At 32.4% G+C, this 14592-nt stretch overlaps 1 long non-coding RNA gene across 2 annotated transcripts; it reads left to right on the top strand.

The window, feature by feature from the left end:
• The first annotated feature begins 2544 nt into the window (after positions 1-2544).
• Positions 2545-10332, top strand: LOC138706139 (uncharacterized). 2 transcript variants are annotated; one of them, XR_011333913.1, is made up of 4 exons: positions 2545-2763; positions 4560-4629; positions 7184-7327; positions 7427-10332. It is a non-coding gene; the product is annotated as an uncharacterized lncRNA (long non-coding RNA). The 2 variants fall into 2 exon arrangements; XR_011333914.1 differs by having other exon boundaries at positions 2552-2763; positions 7184-7323.
• Positions 10333-14592: the final 4260 nt, after the last annotated feature.

The raw sequence follows: 14592 nt of genomic DNA, 5'->3' as shown, positions 1-14592 counted from the left end.
TTAACAGTATCAATAATGATTATTAAATCGAATAAGAAATCAATAAGATTGGTTGATTACGAGTCTCGAGTTTTCGTGATGTCTTTTTCCCTACCTATTTCATCGGAGCGCAACTCTGCCATGCCCCTTTTGTCTACCTGATGAGAACGGGGCGCAACTATGCCCACAAAACAGGGACCCTTTTTTATCTGCTGCATCTTACCTGACCGAGGGGCGCAACCATGCCCTGCCCGGCTTACCAGCCGGCTGCTGGTCTCACGTCCACATGTCTCATCAAAGGTGAACGATCATCCAACCAGAACAGAGCTATCTTGTGGATAGCATGATGATGCCCCAGCCGTTATTGCTGGTTCTCGTAACCGGATTTCGCTACCAATCGTAGCTTCCCAAATTCAGTAGGCTGCTGGGTGGACACCGATCCCATGCACTGGTCGAAATTTCACAATGAAATTCCTTCACCATAAGGATTCGAACCAGGGAACTTTCTGTAACTCGCGTCCTAGCCTTGAGGCCTTAGATCATGATGCTATGGCGCAGGACAAGGAACAATTGAGAATATAAATAAATTGTAGATAGACCTATTTGTGTCTAAAGATTCAGGTCATATTTTCCCATTGTTTGTCTCTTTAGATAAAAGTGCTAGTAAGTCACAGATGTACGACGGTACAATGAAAGCACAAAGTAAAGAAACAAAAAAAATCAAGAGTACATTGGGATGAATGTACATTACTATCTTGTTCTTGAAAATTTATTTTTATACAAAATAAAATTTCAATTAATTTAAAATATTTTTTATACATTTTCTGTAATATATTTGAAAGTGTAGTGTAGTTTTGGGTGTATTTTGTTTATGTATTGATGCAGGTTTTGGATCTGTCTTTTGTTTCCTTTGTATAGTATTAGTATGTCATCTACGTATCTGTGCCAATATAATAAACTACACTACACATTAGAAATTGAAAACAACGAATCCATAAATTTTCTCGACATCACAATAACAAAAGTAGACAACAAACACACAGTCAAAGTATACAGAAAACCCACAACAACACACATACACAACACATCCAACCACCCAACACAACACAAACAAGCTGCATTCCGAACAATGGTACACAGACTACTCAACATACCAATGAACCAACAGGATTACAACGAAGAGCTAAACACAATCAAAACATAGCACAAGAAAACGGACACAACCCTAACTCAATAGACAACATAATACGTAAGACAAATCAAAATCACACAAAACATAAGAATACAACACAAACACAAGAACACAAAAAATACATCACACTAACATACAAAATTGCAACCTCATTCAAGAAATTAAATTACAACATCGCATAAAGAACAAATAACACTCTACAAAAATATCTCAACACACAAACAACACAAACAAACAAATACACACGCGTATACAAACTCATATGTAACAACTGCAACAACTTCTACATAGGACAGACAGGCAGATCATTTCAAACACGTTACAAAGAACACATCACAGCCATACCAAAATTACAGAACACTTCCACATATGCAGAACACATCACAAATGCTAACCACACCCACAGAGACATCAACACAGACATGGAAATACTACACATCCAACCAAAAAGCCAGAAACTAAACACATTAGAACAATATGAAATATACAGACACACGAAAACACAGTCCAACGAAATTCTCAACACACATTTCAATTTCAGAACACACACACTCTTTGACACTACACTATACCACAGAACACACCCTCACATCATACATATTCCGAAGTGATACAGTGTTAAACGTTGTGTAATCAAGATGTACAAATCTAGACTTAAAACCCAGATCAAATCTTAAACGCTATTAAAAGTCATACAGTATCGTAAGCTATATTTGATATATCCAGTAGTTTCATTAATGATATCATCTCCATAAAAGTGGTACCATTATAATAATTATCATAAAAAACTCTAAGTTCAGGTGAGTAAGGTTCACTGTCTATTTTACAAAGTCCGTTGGGTTATAGGCTTTTCTTATAAAATATTTTACTTTTTCCGTATTTAACACCCATGTGGTCAAGTGTCACTAAAAAGGAATTAAATATTACGTAATATAAATGTGAATAATTTTGAGGGAAAAATTGTTCCGGGGCCGGGCATCGAACCCGGGACCTTTGGTTTAACGTACCAACGCTCTACCAACTGAGCTACCCGGGAACTCTACCAGACACCGATCCAATTCTTCCCTCTATATCCACAGACCTCAAAGTGGGCTGACAGCTGTCAAGCAACCAAAGTTGAGTGCACACTAACTCTGTGTGACTCAAATTGTGGCTTTCTGTTAACGAACAGTGACGTGTATTATGCAAATCAAGCTTTCAGGTATAACTCCCTGTAAAGTTGATTTGAATAATTTTGAGGGAAATATAAACGTGTGTTTCATTGGGACTCGAAAATTTATAATAATAGTAATAGTATTAATAATAATAGCAATAATAATGGCAATATATATGTAAAAAAAATGCATGTTGTATGTATACCTTTTGTGCTGGCAGAGAGTAAAATTGGGAAATGGTGTTATGTATGTAGGGCAACGTATTATCTGAATAACTAAGTAGAACAGTTATCAGCAATTACCTACTGTAAAGCAGAATACATTAAACGTGTATTGAAGTACTTCAGAACCAGTTTCTCCGAGTATGGCACCTACAAGTGAAATACTCCTTTGTGTATCTTGAGAGGCTACGGATTTCTTTGCTTCAAGTGATAACCAGTAAGTTGAAAATTATATAAAGCTTAATTACAATTCTTATTAAAAGTCTAGTAGTAGAAGTAGTTACGTAACAATGTTTGGTTAGTAAACACATAACTTACTTCCGAAGCAGAGTATGACGTATTTGTAATGGAAGCGGATTAAATATAAAGAATAATCTATTTCTCTTGCATATTTCGCGTAATTTAGGTGTTACATCAACGTTTAGATTTTCAGTTATCATTTTACCCGAAAAAGAAAATTGTGTTGTTTACAAGCAAAACACATTAACAATTCAAGTAATTGATAAAAAAAGAAATACTACAACATACGATAATTTGTTTTTATTCTAAATTTGTTTTCCAAACGTTTTTGTCTTATTGGTATCATCAGGGAATGAACTATACGATATCTAAATATATATGCTTGTAAAAATATTTGGTTTACAAAAGTGATTAACAAGAAAATAAAACAAGCTAAAACATTTGACAACCTAGGCAAGCTGCGTTCCTTGGGATTGCAGTGGTAGGGGGGACGCAGCTCTGCGAACATCATAGCTATAACTGTCTCCATTCAACAGATACAGATGAACCGACTAATAACAAAAATTTGCCCCTTTTTTTAAACTTCAAACTTTAGAAACTGCTAGGACATTCACAAAGAAAATTTTTTACAAATATTTTATCTTTACTAACTTCAAGAGTAATAAATCCTACATAATACAGGAACAGTTGAGAATAATGCATCAATTAGGTATTCATTCATTTTCAACTTCAATGCTGAAAATATGAGATTTTTTATTTTGTTTGAAAACTTATAAATTCTCTAGAAAGAGCAAAAGTCATAATATAAATACCGAAATTGCACTAAAAATTGGTCTTTCCTATTGTTAATCAACAGTTTAAAGCATTGTTAGTTTCTCTAATAATTTAAGGCCAGGGCAATATTTTATAAGAATTATAAGGTGTCCCTAAACTTTCTAATACCACTGTAATTAATTATCATCATTATCACACATGTGTCAGGCATCTAAATCTTTTGAAGTTATAGATCATTATTTAACTACCTAAAGTAAATTAGATTCTTATGTGTAAAATTTGTAATTTAAAAGTTAACTCAACATTGAAACATTTTTGAGAATATCATTTTTACAGACGAATTCATAAACAACCAGGAGAGGTAAAACCGGATAATTATATAATTTATGAGTACAAAATTATTACGAAAATACCTTAGGAATTTTATACAATATAATATAATATAATACACAAAGTAAATATTAGAAATCATAAGGGGTATTAAAATATGTGTCAAAGAATTCCTTTCCTGGCCCCTGACTTTTCAATTTCAATTTTATTTTATTGGTTTTCCTTAATTTCTGTTCTCTAGTTTCCAAATCAGAATCCTCGATTCCGATTTCAGGTTTCTTTTTATTGCTCCAGAATATTTTTAGTAGATTCTATATATTTCAATATTTCATCCGCTTCTGTCTAACATACTTAATTTTTGTGCTCATGTATTTCAAGACATAATTTTATTATTGTTATGCTTCTGACCTTTCTTACTACAGTTTGTCACAACCCTTACAAAATTACTTTACGTTTAGTGTCCAGTTTTATTTAACAATTAGCCTATTCCTTAAAAGCAACAATTTTACAAACATGCAATACGGTTTCCTTCTGTCATTTTTGTAATAGTACTAATTTCGATGGAAATGCATTAGACTAATATACTAAATGAAATCATTAAATGTTTAAACTATGTTTTTTTTTTTTTTTTTTTTTTTTTTTTTTTTTTTTTTTTTTTTTTTTTTGCAGACGCAAGACATCTGTTTTCGAAATGAGGAGCAAGACCATTGTAATTGTCGTCATTTTTCTTGTGCTGCAGGTAGATTGTTATACTATTCCAAAGCAATAGAATATATTAAACCTAAAACTTACACTTATGGAGGATATACCAAGAAACAAACAAAGTTTAATACATCATCATGTGTGAATCACACAAAAACTCGGAAATATCCGTGTCAGTAATAATAAGTGATTAATTTAAGACAACAATCACACCTTTTAACTATGTGGAGATCATTACTAGTTACAAAACCAGCAGGTATGAGTTTCAACACCAGAGAGAATTTTGATTAGCTACTTATAGGTCATTCGTTATCTCGTTAAACCTCTCTGCGCGTGAGGGGAAGCATAAAGTTGACTGAGAAGCTTCCCTCCCTCGCTACGCTTCTACCCATAGCTAGTTGGCTCACTTACCCCACCATGAGGTTCTTACTATATGCTACGGCGCAAGCATTTGGTTTCATGAGATAACGAATGACCTATATCAGTCTTATCACATGTCTTGTAACCTCAGTTTTTATGTTGCTTTTCTGTTGTTCTGTGTTCTGAGCTGTTCTGCTACCCTTGAATATCTATTTAAGTTCAGAATTCGCACAGCTGAAGACAAAATGGTCGAAGAGAGATTATAATGAAAGATATGTGAAGGAATTGATGATGATGATGATGATGATGATGATGATGATGATGATGATGATGATTATGATATAAAAGTAAGGATAAATATTAGTCACAAATATTCACTAAGTTCTTGCAATTTAATTTTCTATGCTTAATTAAATATCTGTTTTGGTAATGGAAGAACTTCAATAGATATTTTCCTTCATATTTTCATACAAAATGATAGTTACCCTTAAATTTTCCCTCCCAAACAATTAGTCTACCGATTTTATATCTTCATACCCTATTGAAACCAAATCTGAAATGTTTCCGTCAAGTTTTTTCATGGGTCAATAATATTACGTCGTTTGCTATTTGCTTTAGTTACATGGCAGTTTGCAGAGTGAATTACCTGTTTATAGTGTCCTAGTATTGCGTAGATCAATAACCTCAGTATAAATAAAACTTTCTTCTGAAAACTATAGAAAAAAGAATATTTCAGTAATAAGAAAACTTTTTTGTGTTAAATTTTAAAGTACCTTGTTAACATGTTTCGACCTATTTTCGGTCATCTTCGAACTGGTCGTTGTTGGTCTTGGCGCCTCTTGTTTCCTGTGTTACGAACGCACCCACACAGGAAACAAGAGGCGCCAAGACCAACAACGACCAGTTCCGAAGATGGCTGAAAATAGGTCGAAACATGTTAACAAGGTAGGTTAAAATTTAACACAAGAAAGTTCTTATCTTATATATTCCGAAGTCATACAGTGTTAAAAGTTGTGTAATCAAGATATATAATAAGAAGACACTCTATTTAAGTAAATACACCTATTCTGATATCTCCTACATACCTACCTATATATTAATTCGTGATAAAGAAGTGTGTATGTAATCCTTTAACTGGAAATGAATTTATTGATAATCAATCTTCTCTCTACATAACAATCAGATAAGACATTTCTGCGACATTAATACCGAGGATTGAAAATTACATAATTTTGAAACAAGAGCAATTTATAGGTACGATAATTATAACATAGAAAAGAAATATCTTCGAATATCTTGTTTTATAAAACAGTAATATAATCTAAAATTTCAAGTTTCATTAGTGTAATATGTTACGGTACTAATCAGTGATGTATACAATGGGAGTGGAAAGGTACTGATCACTCCATCCCATTATCTTCTGACTTAGTTGCCTCATTAGTGGTGATTTGTTTGTGTCAGTTGCAAGATTGAGATGTAGTTGTAAATATGAATAGGGACCAGTTCTTCCAAATCTGTGACGTGTTTTTATTGTCAAAAATTTGTATAGATAAATAACATCATACATTTCATTATAAATATAATATGTGAGTAATTAATGAACATAAAATTGTATTTTGTTACTATATTTTTTATTTATAATGGCTTCGATAAAATATTACTTAAGTGTTTCAAAGTTATTTAAATGTGTAGTATTTAGAAGTATTGGAATAAAGTATGTTATTCTGTAAGCTCTTGTATATAGGTAGCAAATTTCAAATAAAACATTATTCATCTGTGAGAGAACTTTTGGGGCGGTGATGTAGAAATCTGTCCCAATCTGGCATGGAAAAAATATAATCTATAATCGATTCAAAGGAAAAAATAGGTATAACTTTAGTTATGCATGAAAATCTAAAGAACACCACCATTTTTATAGCGTCTTCTGTTACCAAAAAATAAATTCAGTCAATTACAATAAACTAAGTTATAGGATTTTGTAAGGTAAGATTTTCCTTCATTCAACGGAAGAATAATTATTAGAAGCATTGAATTTGAACATTTATATATATTCTAGATCAAAAATTATAATTATTTAAATGTCTTTTTGATCGTTCATCAATAATAAAGGTGTATTAAATTCTCTTGGCTAAAAATATAAAAATTAGATATAATTTTTGAAGTTTTTGGCCTGAAATTGTGTTCAAAACAATTTCATTATATATAATAAATACGAAACGTTTACTTTACAGGCATTATTGGGAGAAGGAATAAGAACTCGTCGAAGGAGACATTGGAGACGACGGAGAGCATGGATTCTACTTCATCCCCCATTTTTTGGTTAATTCAACCAATAATTTTGGACTGGAACAACTAGAACATTTTTTCATGCGTAGGTAACAGCAGCAACTTAGAATATTTAAAGGCATATGCATTAAATTATGGATTTATTAATATCAATGTAAATATTAAAATAAAATATCTTTCCTTTCTAGGTCAGTACTCACTACAACCATACTCCTCACTTAAAAGCCTTCTAGACTCTCTGCTTCAAAATCATGACCTTATGAATATCACCATTAATAAACGACATTTCCAAAAACGTATTTGTATTTTAAAAAATGTAAGTTTCTCTACTTCCCGCAATATTACTATTTCTATCAAAGGGCTTCCAGGAGTTAACGAAGTTCTTAGGAAATATTTTTGTTCAACCAATACCTAGACAGAAACACACATTTTGCTAAATCTGTGTCAGTGACGAAACTCTTTCTATCTCAAATATTATTAAACGAAATGTGTGACAGTCTAGACTATAGAAGATTGCTAATATGTTCCCTCTCGCGCGGGGATGTCGAGTACGAGAACATGGTGTGTCCTTTACTATTGGGAAATTAACTTTGAGTTTTATTGACGTTTGTGAAGCAGTTCGATGATTCTAATTAGAACGATTCGGTCACAAATTCCGTCGTTTATTTACAGGGAAGAAGAGAATCATCCTCAGATAGAACAACGACGGTTTAGCCCAATCAGAATGGAGAAAAATAGATGGAATTTAACGTCAACATACATTCCGGTTCTACTGGGTGAAGAGTATATCGCAGAACAGATTTCACGGCCAGCTATGCACAAGGAGGTGGGGGACTCAAGGCCGCGCGAGGCAGTGAAACCTGTTCTGCTCTATACTGTTCACACAGTATAACGCGAACTGAAACCATCATCATCATTACTGCCAACGTTAACAATTGCACGGATTGCTTTATTGGCCCATTTCGACCCCATAACAGTTAGCGTATGCATTGTAGTAAACATAACTGTTTAAATTTGAAATGTAATTTAAGATATGGTTTGGTTCTTCTACCGCTTCCTCGGGATATTTACATTTCTTCTGCCTTCGTGTACAGACCAATATTCTTTCGATAATTGATGCCCTTCCATCTCTTGTACGTATTGTTATTATCTGTTTTATAACTTGTAATAGAATCCTTGATATTTTATACGTGTAATTCTTGTCTCATCTCCATCATTGCTTTGATGATGAAGGAGATTAAATACTGTAGAGTTCTTAAGAATTTAACAATATCACCTTCATTGCCATAATAATTGTTTTCGTTTGGCTAGTTGTTTCGTACAAAATTCTACCATATGTCATAAGCATAGAGATCGTCATTACAGCATAGAATTTGAAGACATTTTTCCGATAACATATTATCCAACAAATATAATTTTTCTTGTACCAGTTAATTTTTACAGTTTTTTTTTATCTATAGAACCTAATCTCAGACCTCGAGTGATATTTATTAGAACTATTTCCGGAATAAAATAAAAATGTAAATATTATATCCCTAAAATTCACTCGCAAAATGTTAATAAGTGTATATTTATGAAAACTTAACAAATTCAGACATTGTGAAGTGAAACAGATTAATATCGATTACTGCAGGAAACAACCCTGTACAAGCAGGAAAATATTCTATGGATTGGTCACATATGGATTAAAATTATGCTGCTAAAGGAGGACAACATGGGTTTGTGTTTCTGATGTAACAAACATAGATATGGTATTTAATGCAAGTAATATTAAGACCTATCAAAAACTGATTAAAGAAAATAATATTTATGCATTTATCAATTGTATTTCCAAACAAAGTGTTTTCATTTCCTTTGTTGGAAAATTTCGCAAGAATTTGTACTTCACTACCTCAAAAGCTAGTCAGGATGCATTCTTACTTAAACACATAGGCCTAGTAGTTAGAGTTCTTAAAAAAAAAAACAACCTAATTCAAATCATTTAAGTCCATGGATGAAACTGCTATAATAATAGAAGTCAACCACGTATTAAAAAATAACTATGGGAATATTGCTACATACTGTATATCAGAAGACTTAAATTAATTTGTGTAGTTCTAGAGGAAAAAAAAACTAATGATCCAAGCAATACCACTAAACTTATGGAGGATTGTAATGCCGAAGAAGACAGTGTAATGACATATACCAATGGTCGTTTAGTTTACAATAATATTTTTTCTTACCTATTTATAATAATTTTCATAATATTTTTGAACGAATACAGAAAGAATAAGGACATTTAATTGGAATATATTATACATCTTGATTACACAACTTTTAACACTGTATCACTTCGGAATATGTATGAGTTCAGTCTAAACCTTGTTGGTTTCCCCTTCACTTTAAAACTATAGTGTCCATCCAAGCTCATTCATTCAAAACTGAGAATTTTTTTTCGTACTGACGCTAGAAAAAATTAAATTATTGCTTCATATGAATAGAGTTGTATGGAAATTGAATCGGCTGCTTGAAAAATCTTACTTTTTGTAAGGAATTGACTTTCGTGAATACTACACATAAGCACTAGCTTTGTTTAGTTCCACAGCGTGTTTGTTACAATGGTGGTTTTTAGTTCGATATTTAGCGACACTTCATCAACTACTATGTTATTTATAGTCGATGAAATTAGTGACAGCGAGATAATATTTCGCAAAATGATACATATTCCGATGGAATATATTGTTTAGCTCTTAAATGGTAAGGAAATAAACATTGTATTGTACCCTTATATACAATACTTGTTTTAGTCTCTCAACCTTTATTTATTCAAAATTCTTTCTGCCACAGCAGACTAAATGACAAAAGATACATGCAAAATCTACATTGCTTTGTACAGTGGTTGTAACAGTAAAAGTGTGAAATTGTCTGATAAAAAATTTAAGGTATATTGTGATAAATTATTATAAATAAGGAAAATATAGTGAAAAACAGTAAAACTTAACCTGTCTGTTTTAATAAAATCTCTGTAAGGATAGAGTGTAATTGTGAAGATTTTATTTCATAAAATAATGTTGAATTGATTATTCTAATCAGGACAATAAAAATGTGTAGGCTATATTTGCCTCATTTTTTTACACTATAAGTATCAATGTTACAACAAAAGGTGTATATGAATAATTTCAAGGAAAAATTGTTCCGGAGCCGGGTATCGATCCCGGGACCCTTCGCTTAGCGCGCGAACGCTCTACCGACTGAGATACCAGGAACTATACACGACACCGTCACAATTTTTCCTTTTATATCCACACAACTCAAATGAGCTGACAAGACGCCAGAACTCAACTATGAGTGCACACAACACTGTGTGACTTAATTTGTGGCTTTCTGTTAACGTACCTCCAGTAACGAATGTATTATACAAATCTGGCTTTCAGGTAGTAGCTCCCTGTAAAGCAGGTTTGAATAATTTCAAAGAAAAATTGTTCCGGAGCCGGGTATCGATCTCGGGACCCTTCGCTTAGCGCGCGAATGCTCTACCGACTGAGCTACCCCGGGAACTATACACGACAACGTGTATATGTTTAAAAATAAGTAAAAGCATTATATTTGCACACTTAAAATTCCATCTACCTTGAATTCAATATATATTTTTTTTTATGATTTATGAATAAATTACTGTAGCTTTTGTAGAAAACGAGTTTTGCAAATGCTGTCATATTTTAAACCCTCTCCTCTGGTTGGATTCCTGAAGTAAAGGTTTTCTTTCCATTATGGTTTATTTATGTCTAAAATGTGTAGCCTATATGGCACTTTACACCTTCTGAGTACTTAGTTTTTGTTTTTCCTACTACGTACATTTTTTCCACAAACCTGGTTTTGCAAAAAATGGCTCTGAATTTTTTCATACAATTAAATGCTTCTTATTTAAGACATATTGAATACTGAATACTTTTGTAATTCAACTCAAATGTTATGCGTAAATAAGTAATGTGCGTGTAAGTATACTTTTTATGCTATTTTACTAGGCCATATAATAAAAATGTTGAACTGTGAACTTTTAATTTATATATATCCTAATGTTAAGCATCCCTATTAAACCTCAAAATATCGTACACAATAGCAAGTAGTAATTAACCCGTATATCAGTGTAAAGTACGATGATGTGGAAAATAGTTTTCATGGAAGAAGAAACTGGACTGAATTCTCTCCCCAACTATCGAATCCAACCACATAATTGAAGTTATGCATCCGTTCGTCCATAACATTTACGAAGCTGCAAACAATCACAACTAGATAGACTAGGTTACATTACTGAATTAGATAACGTAATTAATTAAACCTTTCATCCTTACGCGAAGGCAGTTTGTTTATGTTTTGTAATATTTCAAAGTGTTCGATCTCGCCAATGGAACTGCAAATAAATATTTGTTTAAACAATCAACGATGTAAGTAGAGAGGCCCGGGACATCGATTCTGATAGACATGAACCAGCATTCTGTGTTGACTTTGCAATACTGGCTTTAGAATTACAGGAGCAAATACCGCTTAAAATATACGATAGAACGTAACAGATACTGAGAGTAAGGACGACGGTATGGAATTCTATTTTCACTTTAATTATGGCACGGAACGCATAACACCATGCTGATACGAAATGTAAAAACATACCTCAATATGATTGGGATATGCACACGATTATATAAAACACTCCATTTCTAAAATTAAAACAAATAGAAATATAAGTTAGTACCTTATGAAAGAGGAATTTTACACTTCATACAGAATATATGTTGAAGGTTGACTAGTTTCCAATTTTAATTCGCCTATATTTATTAGCCGACTTATAACAGTGGGATCAACGAAGTCTAATGACATAACAGTAGCCTATTTTATCGTATTTAAATAGTGCATTTAAACAAAATATATCTCTCCTAATTAATTTGCAGATAATTATTATATTATTTGACATAAATAATGCCGTGGAACCACTACAAAATGGTGCTATCTTTTCAGATTTGCATTACATTTTGTTCTTTGAATGCAAAAGTGAAAGCAATTTTCATTGGAAAATTTTACTCCGTCCGAACACCATGTGGTCTAATCTAGATGAAATTACTGGAATATGATTATTAACTGCCCTCTATGATGCAAAGCTAGAGAAAATTTGCTGTACTGGATTCATCAAGTTGATCCTTTTATCATTTTCTTCTCTGAAAATGGAGATAATATGCAGCTTTGAAACATTGGATGCTTATGCGTTTATAACACGGTAAAAAGAATCCCAAGGATCTCACACCTCGAAGTTTTGGTGCTTTGACATTTTTCAAGTTATAATATTTGAAATGAAATATCAGAATTAAATTTGAATACGCACATATATACAATTTACAATGTAATTGGTAGAATAAAATAGTACAGATAATCTAAATTGACAACATGAAAGTAACATAATATAACAGATATTAAATTAGAGACTACAAAGAAACCGTAGAATATAGTGCCTCAAATTAATATCAATTGAGAAAAATCTTATGAATTGTAATCACAGCAGCAGTGATATCCAACCTTTGTTAATGCTACTAATACTGTCTCTCCCGGTGCTGTTCATTATGCTAAATATGAATATTTTAAATATAGCTGTAATTATTAATAATACAACCACCAACGTTTTTTTCATATCAGCTTTGGTATTTCTTCTTACAGTACTTTCGCATTATCCTGGGTATGCTTGGCATTTTCACTACTATCAGAACTCACACAGATTTATTAAGTTAATAAAATATTCTTACACACAATTCAGGGTTTTGTAAATTTCAGAGGAATTTCTCTTGATGTAACAATTATTATACCTATTTCCCAGTTCCAAATGAAAATGTTTTTCAGAAAAAATCTTCTCCTTAATAGATCTATGTATTCTTTAGATGTACATACTCATAGTTAAGATAATTCCGATCTATTTTAAAGTTTCCAAACTATTAAAATAATGAGCAAGCAACACCATTGTATCCACAGCTGTGGAGTAACAGTTAGCATGAGTGACCGTGAAACCAGCGCGTCCAGATTCAAATTCTGATTAGGACAAGTTACCTGGTTACCCATTAAGAGCAAATGCTGGGTAACTTTCGGCGCTGGATCCTGGACTCATTTTGTTGGCACTATGGCCTTCAACTAATTCAGACACTAGATAACTTAGCAGTTGATAAAGTGTCGTAAATTAACCAATTAAAACATCATTGTAAACCACCGGCGTAGCTCTGATGGTAAGGTGTTTGTCTTTTGATCCGGGGCTGCGTTCGGGAGTAGATTCGTTTCCCACTTCAGCTGATTACTTGGTTGTGTTCTTTCCATGGTTTTTCCCAATTGTAAGGCGAATATCAGGTAATCTATGGTGAATCGTTAGAATCACTTTGCAAGATATTATCTCGCTGTCACTAATTTCATCGACGATAAATAACCTAGTAGTTGATAAAGAGTCGCTAAATATCGAACTAAAAAACACTGTTGTAACAAACAAGCTGTGGGGTGAAACAAAGCTAGTGCTTATGCGTAGTATTAACGAAGTTCAGTTCCTTGAAAAAAAGTAAGATTTTTTCAAGCGGCCGATTCAATTTCCAAACAACTCTATTTATATGAAGTAACCATTTAATTTTTTCTAGCATCAATATGAAAGAAATTTCTCAGTTTTGAATGAATGAGCGAGGATGGACACTATATATTTAAGGGGTTAGGTACAGCTTACAGCAGTAAAATTTTTTGAAATATTCAACATTTTTTTCCTCCATTACTGTATCTTCAAAATGGCGGCAGTTGACTGTGCAGTGATGAAGCGTTTCCCTCATAACTCATAACCTTGTTAACTTTTTTTATGTTTTGTCTCTCTTTTATTTTATTGCTGAAAGTCATGTTTACAATACCATGCTCTTTCAACTACATTCCTTAATAAATAACATTTTTTTTTTATTTTGTGTCAGAAGAAAATACTGATATTTGACCATTTTTAAATGAATTTATTTTTTATCAGACAATATATCAACGGTAGAAAAGTGATCTTGCACGATATTGCAGATATGACATGCATAAATACACACAAAAAATTTCATCACAGAATGTTAGATAGTTTTTTTCTAATCGTAAAAATATTTTTTCATATAGCAGTGTTTTACACATACTAATTTGCATTATTGTACAATATACAGTAATGGAGGAAAAATTGTTAAATATTTCCAAAATTTTACTGCTGTAAGCTGTACCTAACCCCTTAAAGTGAAGGGAAAGCCAAGAAGGATTAGACTGAACTTCTTGCATTATGAAGAAAATATAGAATAAACGACTTTTCGAAAATTAGGTCTGGTGAAGTCGGAGAAAGGAAATGTGT

The sequence above is a fragment of the Periplaneta americana genome, chromosome 9, assembly GCF_040183065.1.
Source record: "Periplaneta americana isolate PAMFEO1 chromosome 9, P.americana_PAMFEO1_priV1, whole genome shotgun sequence".
NCBI lineage: Eukaryota > Metazoa > Arthropoda > Insecta > Blattodea > Blattidae > Periplaneta > Periplaneta americana.
Note: the sequence above shows the minus strand (reverse complement) of the source record. Positions and strands in the feature narration are given on the sequence as shown.